Below are 7,118 nucleotides of genomic sequence, written 5' to 3'. Positions count from 1 at the left end.
GAATTAATCAATCTCAGTGTTCTCCAACTTATTCCTTCCATATTACATGCTGAAATCTTAACCCTTTGTTGCTAGTATTAACTGTGACAGCCATTTGATCATGGGTGACTTTTTTATTAACAGATGACTTTTTGTTGAAAATACTGAACATGATCATCCATGGGTAGCTCTCCTCTGCAGAGGGCCAACTAGTTCCTTTACTCGGTCTTCCTCTTAATACTACTGCATTTATAGAACATTTCCTGTTACTGCTATTGCTTTTTTGCTGATTTTATCTAGTTTTGCACCTACACTTCTGTACTTGTCTTAAGAGTAACTGGCAGCTTATTTTTCATTTAAAAGCAATCTAAAAGGTTCCTTTCCTTACAAACATACCACCAGGCACAAAGGGTTCCCAGTCCCAATGACTTCTGATATTTTCGTGTTGTAATTATTAAAATTCACTGCAGCAGTAAGAGGTAATTATATCCAGTGGACATAAGAGGAAGATGTGTCTTGAAATGCTGAATTTCATAAACAACATTAACTTGCTGGATGTAGAACAACCAAGCAGATAGATTTTCTGTATCTCCTTTGAGAGACAGTGTGGCTTACTGATGAGTCCTGAGTAAGCAGCAGGTCAGATTTCCAACAGACCATGTTGGAAATTCATCCTCATTGCAGGATAGTCCCAGGCATTAGGGGGGGCAGCCTTCCTTCAAATGGGTGGGTTCAGCTCTCAGCTCTGCCGTGAGCATTATCTATAATGGCAGTCAAGTCATACAGGCTTGGTGCCTCTGGGTCCCTTTGTATCTATGCAGTAACTCAAAGCCAAAACTGCATTTAAACTTTGTTGTGGTAATAGGCAATTTCTGTGCTTGCTCATTCTGTAGGTAGCATGCTCAGGCTTACTTCCAAGAGAAGTAAGCTTCTCTTGGAACAGCAAAATAATGATATTTGGGGGTGAGTTCAGTGCTGAATTTTGTATTTCTGTGTCTCATCCCATGTCAAAGGGTAATAGTGTAGTCACATATTTCATCAGGGGTGCATGTCACTGACTAGCAGTTCACCAACAGGATAGCTGGGCTTGAGAAATGTGATGAGGTCTGGTGATGTGTCAACATTGCAGTTTATAACCTGGCCTGCTGTTCCCATGGCCCGTGGAAGTCCTGCCAGGAGCAACCACCACCTCCTAGCAAAACTTCTAAATTTCCTATCACCCAAGTACTGGTTGACCATTGGCATAACTATACTTTAACATTGGCCCTTTTTCGAAGAACTTCCTCCATCCTTTTTGCTGCATGAGCAAATATGATGTGAAGCAAAAATGCATCCTTGCAAGCCTCAAGTGGGGGCTTGAAGTCTGGTAAAGTCCGAAGAGAAGGAAAAAGTGTCAGTTTTTAAATGGGCAGTTTATTCATTTCCTCTAAGCCAGTGTCAGTGGGACAGGGGAGTGACAGGGCAAAGAGAGTGGGGGGAGACAATCTAGCGACACTCGCTGTGTTCTTCTGAGGATGCTCAGTTACTGGGTGGGGTGAATTAAAATTCATCAGTAACTGTTTCCAGGGATTTCCCTCCCACTGGCTGTTCTTTGGGCTGTTTTCTTGTACTTGCATTTTTTCCAAGCTGAATCTTCTCTTGATATTTCCTGTCTGCGTTTCTGCCCGCTCCACTTTGCTGTGTGTGTCTGTCCCAGCTGCAGCTGATCACCTCCGAATGAGGAGTCTCCCTGTCCTGGACCTGCTCAGCCGCACTGTTCCCTGGCACTTTTCTTGAGGTCTGCCTTTGTCATCCCTTTTCTCTGCAGTTCTTACCACTGTCTGCAGTGTGCTGGCTTAAATGTTATTGTTGTATATGGGCCAGCGCAGGACTAAATGAATTTCACTGCACAAATGCGGTGACCTGGATATTCCTCTTCTCAAATGAAATGTTTTTATGGTGGAGTTTCACTAAAAAGAGAAACCGGGTAAATGAGATCTGAGCTTCCGTTAGCGTGTAGAGGGCCGGGAACAGTAGCTTCGAGGACAAGAAACTGAGGTTTTTTGAATGCTCAAAGGTATGCTGCTAATTAGAAAGTAAACATGAACAGACCTTTTCACATCACCGGTGGTATGTCAGAGATAAGAGGCATTCACCTTACCAAGGACTGCCCCGTCTGTTGAAATGACGGCTCACTTTACAGTCCTGGGTAGGTAACATGTGGGAGAGAGACAGGGGTGTCCTCCTCCAAATCAGAAAGACCACAAGAAGGAGCAAAGCCTCTGTGCAGGAGTGCCAGATCGGGGACAGCAGCTACAGCGAGCACTTGGTGCTCCCAGGATCAATGGGAACCAGCTGGTGCTTCCTGGGGCAGCAGGAGCTACAGGGGGGAGAGGGGAGCACACAGCTCTGCGCAGCCTGGAGATGTGCTGCTGCTCTGCCCACCAAGGGTCATCTCCAGAAGCAGATGATGGTGCTGCATGACCTGTATGTCGCATTTGCGCTTTTCCCCATTCCCCAGGAATGGGGAAGAAGCTTGTAAATGAATATAGCATGCTCTGTTGCCAGCGGGCAGCTCTGCCATGCTCCTCCAGACCTTCCTGTGGGAGGGGGTCAATGCAGCCAGGCAGAGATGCTTGTGGTCATGCTCAGCATGTCCTGCCTGAGCACCCTCCAGAGTCATAGAGTCTGTTGAGTTGTTGAGAAGGAGGATTTTGCTTTAGTGACATTTCAGTCCTCTGTCAGGGTACAAAGGCAGTCCCACACTTGGCATTTTCAGAGAAGGGACCCCTGGAAAAATGCTGCAAATGCAGCAAGTGCTGGTGTCAGCAGGGCTTTCCCTGCAGGACACCCCAGCTGAGCCCATCTGGAGACCTGCGTCCCAGTTGCACTGGGGGAACATGTATTTTACACTGCACCACAGAGCTCCAAAGCCCCCAGTCCTCCTTGTCCCCATGGTTGGGCACATGTGCCAGCGTCTGCCCGTGCTCCGACAGTGGCTGCCTGTCCGTCTGTCTGGCCGCAGTGGCAGGCAGGGGTCCAGGGCAAGCCACAGCTCCGTCCGGGGGCTCCGGCAGCCTGGCTCAGCCTCAGCAAGTTGCGGGAACGGCCTTCTTCCCTTGCTTTTTTTTTGTTTGCTCATTTATTAAGAATTGTAGGAGCAGCAAAAATAAAAATTAAATATCATGTGTCTGTCTGAGTGTGCTTTACTGCAGGGTTACAGGCAACAACAGTTACAGTCCCCGCGCCTGAGAGAGATTATGAGGGCGGGTACAGGAATGTGCATCTGGCAGCACTTTGTATCTTGGCCATTTCATTGTTTTCTCTGAATCTGAGGTTCCTGAAGTTTGGGTCATAGAGGGCCATTTAATCCAGGGAATATCAGGTCGGGGCTGCATAACAGATTTCCTCTGCAGGGAAACACCATTTGAGAAAAATTGAGGATGGTCGTAAATAAAAAGTCCCCATCCAGGCTGCCTGCAAAAGGAGCTAGGAGCTTTATTTGGGGATCCTGACCTACCACAGCAACAGGGGGAAGCAAATTTCATTTTAAAATGCAGGAAAATGTAGCTGTAATATGCCAGAACATTAATAGCTTTGCTTAAGGCCTGGGGCCAGGAAAAGAATTTGAATTAACTATTCCAATTTTATTTTAATTGCATAGATTTTGAGATAATATTTATAATAAAAATATGTTTTTAGAAATGCAGGTCATTAACATAAGGTTCTCAGTGACCTGGTCCCAACATTATTCTTAGAAGAGAGAGGATCTTTAAAGTCTTTTACAAAGTAATTAAAGACAAATACAGACAACTAACCCAGACTATTCTTTGGACAATCTCAGAATTAACTTCTCTTGCGAAAAAGAATACACCAGCTCTGGAGGTCTGACTAGAAACTCTTCTATGATGCTTTTACTTGCTTTTCTAACTTACCAATATGTTACTCACTTGCTCAAAAATGTTCTTGTAAATAGCCATTTTTGGCAGATGACTGCAGCAGAGGTGGAGGTTGCCATGCCTTAGCTTTGCTGTGCATGTTTGTGTGTGTACGTGGGAGAGAGTCTATCTAGTTTAAGGGAGAATCCCTTCCTTCCTAAAAGAACAGACTAATTATTAGTTGTTATGAAATGGTTTTATTGTGTCTGGGAGACTGCAGAACGCAGCAGTGGAATTGTGCTTGTTAAAAAAACCATAGTGATGTGTGAGAAATGAAGCAAGTGATGGCATGCTCTGGCACAGCCCCTTACATACACAGTGGTGTATGTTTATGAAGGTAAGTGGCATAGGTACATCATACCCTGGAGAGAAAAATTTTATTTCACAGGGATTTGTATGGTTTTCGTTATTGTATTTTTACACATAACTGCTTCTTTTTACACCTTGTGCATTGCTGGAATGGAAACGTGTCCCAGTTTAAATGACAAAAGCAAGTGAGTCTATTGCTAACAGCTCCTGTGACGGCACCACGCTCATGATGTCCCTGGGTGAAACGCTGAGTGCCTGACTTAGAGCGTGAGTATTTTGCGGCTGGGGGCAGTTCATTTACTGTGTCACTGCCATGGCTGGTGCTGGGGTTTGCTGACCTGGCTGCGGTTCTCTAGGTCTGGCGGCATTGCTGGCAGAGAGGATGCTTGTAATTCCTGGGGGCTGTGGAGCACCCTCGAGGCAGAGGGGCTGCCAGGCTGCCCAGTGCGGCAGGGCTGGTAGAGGGGTCAGCAAACGGCCGGGCAGCCCATGGGAGCCCACCAGGGGTCAAGGGCCCCCTGGCCACACCTCTGCAAGGGATTTTGTTTGAGGGACCAGGAGGGCAACGCAGAAAGTCTGTGCACGAGATCAAGAGCGGACCTGAAAGAGCCACACAGCAGGCAAGGCACGGGTTTCTTTGCCACCTCTTCCTATTTCTGCTAGGTTTCTGTTCAAGTTTTTTTCCTATTTAAGCAGGTACATTTGTCTTCAGAGAAACCCTGTGGCATTGTTTGGGGACGGTCATGGCAGGAGGAGGTATGGCACATCCCCACAAAGAGCAGAACGGCTTGGGGCTCCCTTCCACTTTTTCGTGCATGCATTTTGCAGCTTGCTGCCACATCTTGTGAAATACCCAACCCTGACACTGCACCTAATCCCATGAAGCCATCAGTGCTTCTTGGCCCTGGCCGGAGAGAGGGGGCACGTTCCTACGCGCAGGTGAGCGTGGGTAGGCGTGGGGCTTGGTCAAGCTGGTGGGAGCGGGCTGTGTCAGCGCATGTAGCAGAGAGCTCTCAGCCAGGCTGAGCTTTCTGCGGTGTACTGGCTGGAGGCCCCATGTAAAAACATTTGGCATTACTCCCAGATGTTTCATTTCTCCAAAACCAGCTGCCCTCCCAGGGCCCTAGGAGCAGAGAAGACAGCCGTGCTGCCCAGCTCTTTGCCTGCCCTCAAGCCTGCCGGGGGTGACTTCTCTGCCCCTCTTTTCCATGCAGCAGCTGAGGGAGAGGGGTCAGAATGCCAATTTATGTGGCTGTGGGAAATTTCTTTTTTTAACTGCTTCCAGTTGCCTTTCGAGTGCAGAGCACCTGGAGCAAGCAGCGTGGCCCCAGCTCCCTCTTGGGCCTTTGACCATCTTGCTTGTGTGCCACGCTCTGCAGTCACTCAGAGGGGGATCTGTCCCCACAGTGTGTCATTTCAGACTGGAAACAAGCAGTAATGCTGCAGCTGGCCTGACCTGGCCTTGTGACTGCCTGGGTGTATGGGGGTGACTCCTACAGTACAAGGTTTGCCCAACAATAGCCCTGTTGTCCCAGGCTCCCCAGGACAACAAAGCCCTTCAGAGTGCCTGGCCCTGGTGCTCTGCCTTGTACCAGATGTTGATGTCAGAGATGGAGGGGCACATCCCTCCTGAGCCGGGCGAGGGGAGGAGGGCTCCTGCCTCCTCCAGGGCTGCCCTGGCACAGGGCACATCCAGCCCAGAGCTCTCAGAGCGCTGCCTTATCCCCAGGCCTTTACCTTCTTCTGCCCATTCCCACTCTGCCAAGCCACAGTGTGATAACCCTTGCCTGGGGAAGTCTTAGGATCCAGGAGAGCCAGCTCATGGCAGCCTGTGGCAGAGCTCCGTATCCCAAAGGATGGGGTTGTGACTCATGTCAAACTTTGTTATATCACAGAATCATAGAATTGTTTTGGTTGGAAGAGACCTTTAAAATTATTGAATCCAACCATCAAGCTAAAACTGCCAGGTCCACCACTAGACCATGTCCCTCAGCACCTCATACCCGTCTTTTAAATCCCTCCAGGGAAGGCAACTCCCCCACTTCCCTGGGCAGCCTGTTCCAATGCTTAACAACCTTTTTGGTGAAGGAATTTTTCCTAATATCCAATCTAAACCTCCCCTGGCACAAGTTGAGGTTGTTTCCTTGGAGAAGAGACCAACCCCCCCTTGCTACACCCTCCTTTCAGGGAGCTGTAGAGAGCGATAAGGTCTCCCCTCAGCCTCCTTTTCTCCAGGCTGAACACTCCCAGTTCCCTCAGCCACTCCTCATAAGACTTGTGTTCCAAGCTCCATCCTCACCAGCTTTGTTGCCCTTCTCTGGACACGCTCCAGCACCTCAATGTCTCTCCATAGTGAGAGGCCCAAAACTGAGTGCAGGACTTGAGGTGCGGCCTCACGGCCTCACCAGTGTACAGAGGTACAGTCACTTTCCTAGACCTAATGAGCCAAGTGTACATGGCAGCGTGCAGAGCTTGGGTGTAGAAGCATGAAACTGTGCTACTGTCAGCTCTGGATCTCTTGAGAAATCGGCTTTGTCCCAGCTCACCACAACCTGTTAGTTTGAGACATCATGGTAGGAGGACACCATAGCTTCATTTCCTAATAACAGAAAGGTAGCAGGGCAGAGCACTCAGTGCACTGCTTGTTGGTGACCCAGGCTGGCTATAAACTGTCAGATGAACTGTTCCCAGACCTCCACAGCCCGTATGTGGTGGTGGCAAATGTTAACTCTGAACAGCAAGAAATGATGGTGCTGAAAGGAAAAAAGGAATGGGAGAGTGCTAACTTCTTTATTTCTCTTTGGGAAAAAGAAAAAGGACTACAGATATTTCAGAGAAACTCCTTGACTGCTACAGGAAAACGGACTGCTGGGAGTGATTGTTCCATGTTTGGGGGTGGCAGTAGGACACAGC

The sequence above is a fragment of the Charadrius vociferus genome, unplaced genomic scaffold (genome assembly GCF_000708025.1).
Source record: "Charadrius vociferus isolate BGI_N301 unplaced genomic scaffold, ASM70802v2 scaffold415, whole genome shotgun sequence".
In the NCBI taxonomy this organism is placed as follows: domain Eukaryota; kingdom Metazoa; phylum Chordata; class Aves; order Charadriiformes; family Charadriidae; genus Charadrius; species Charadrius vociferus.
The sequence above is the reverse complement of the archived record's forward strand: the minus strand, read 5'-3'. Positions refer to the sequence as shown.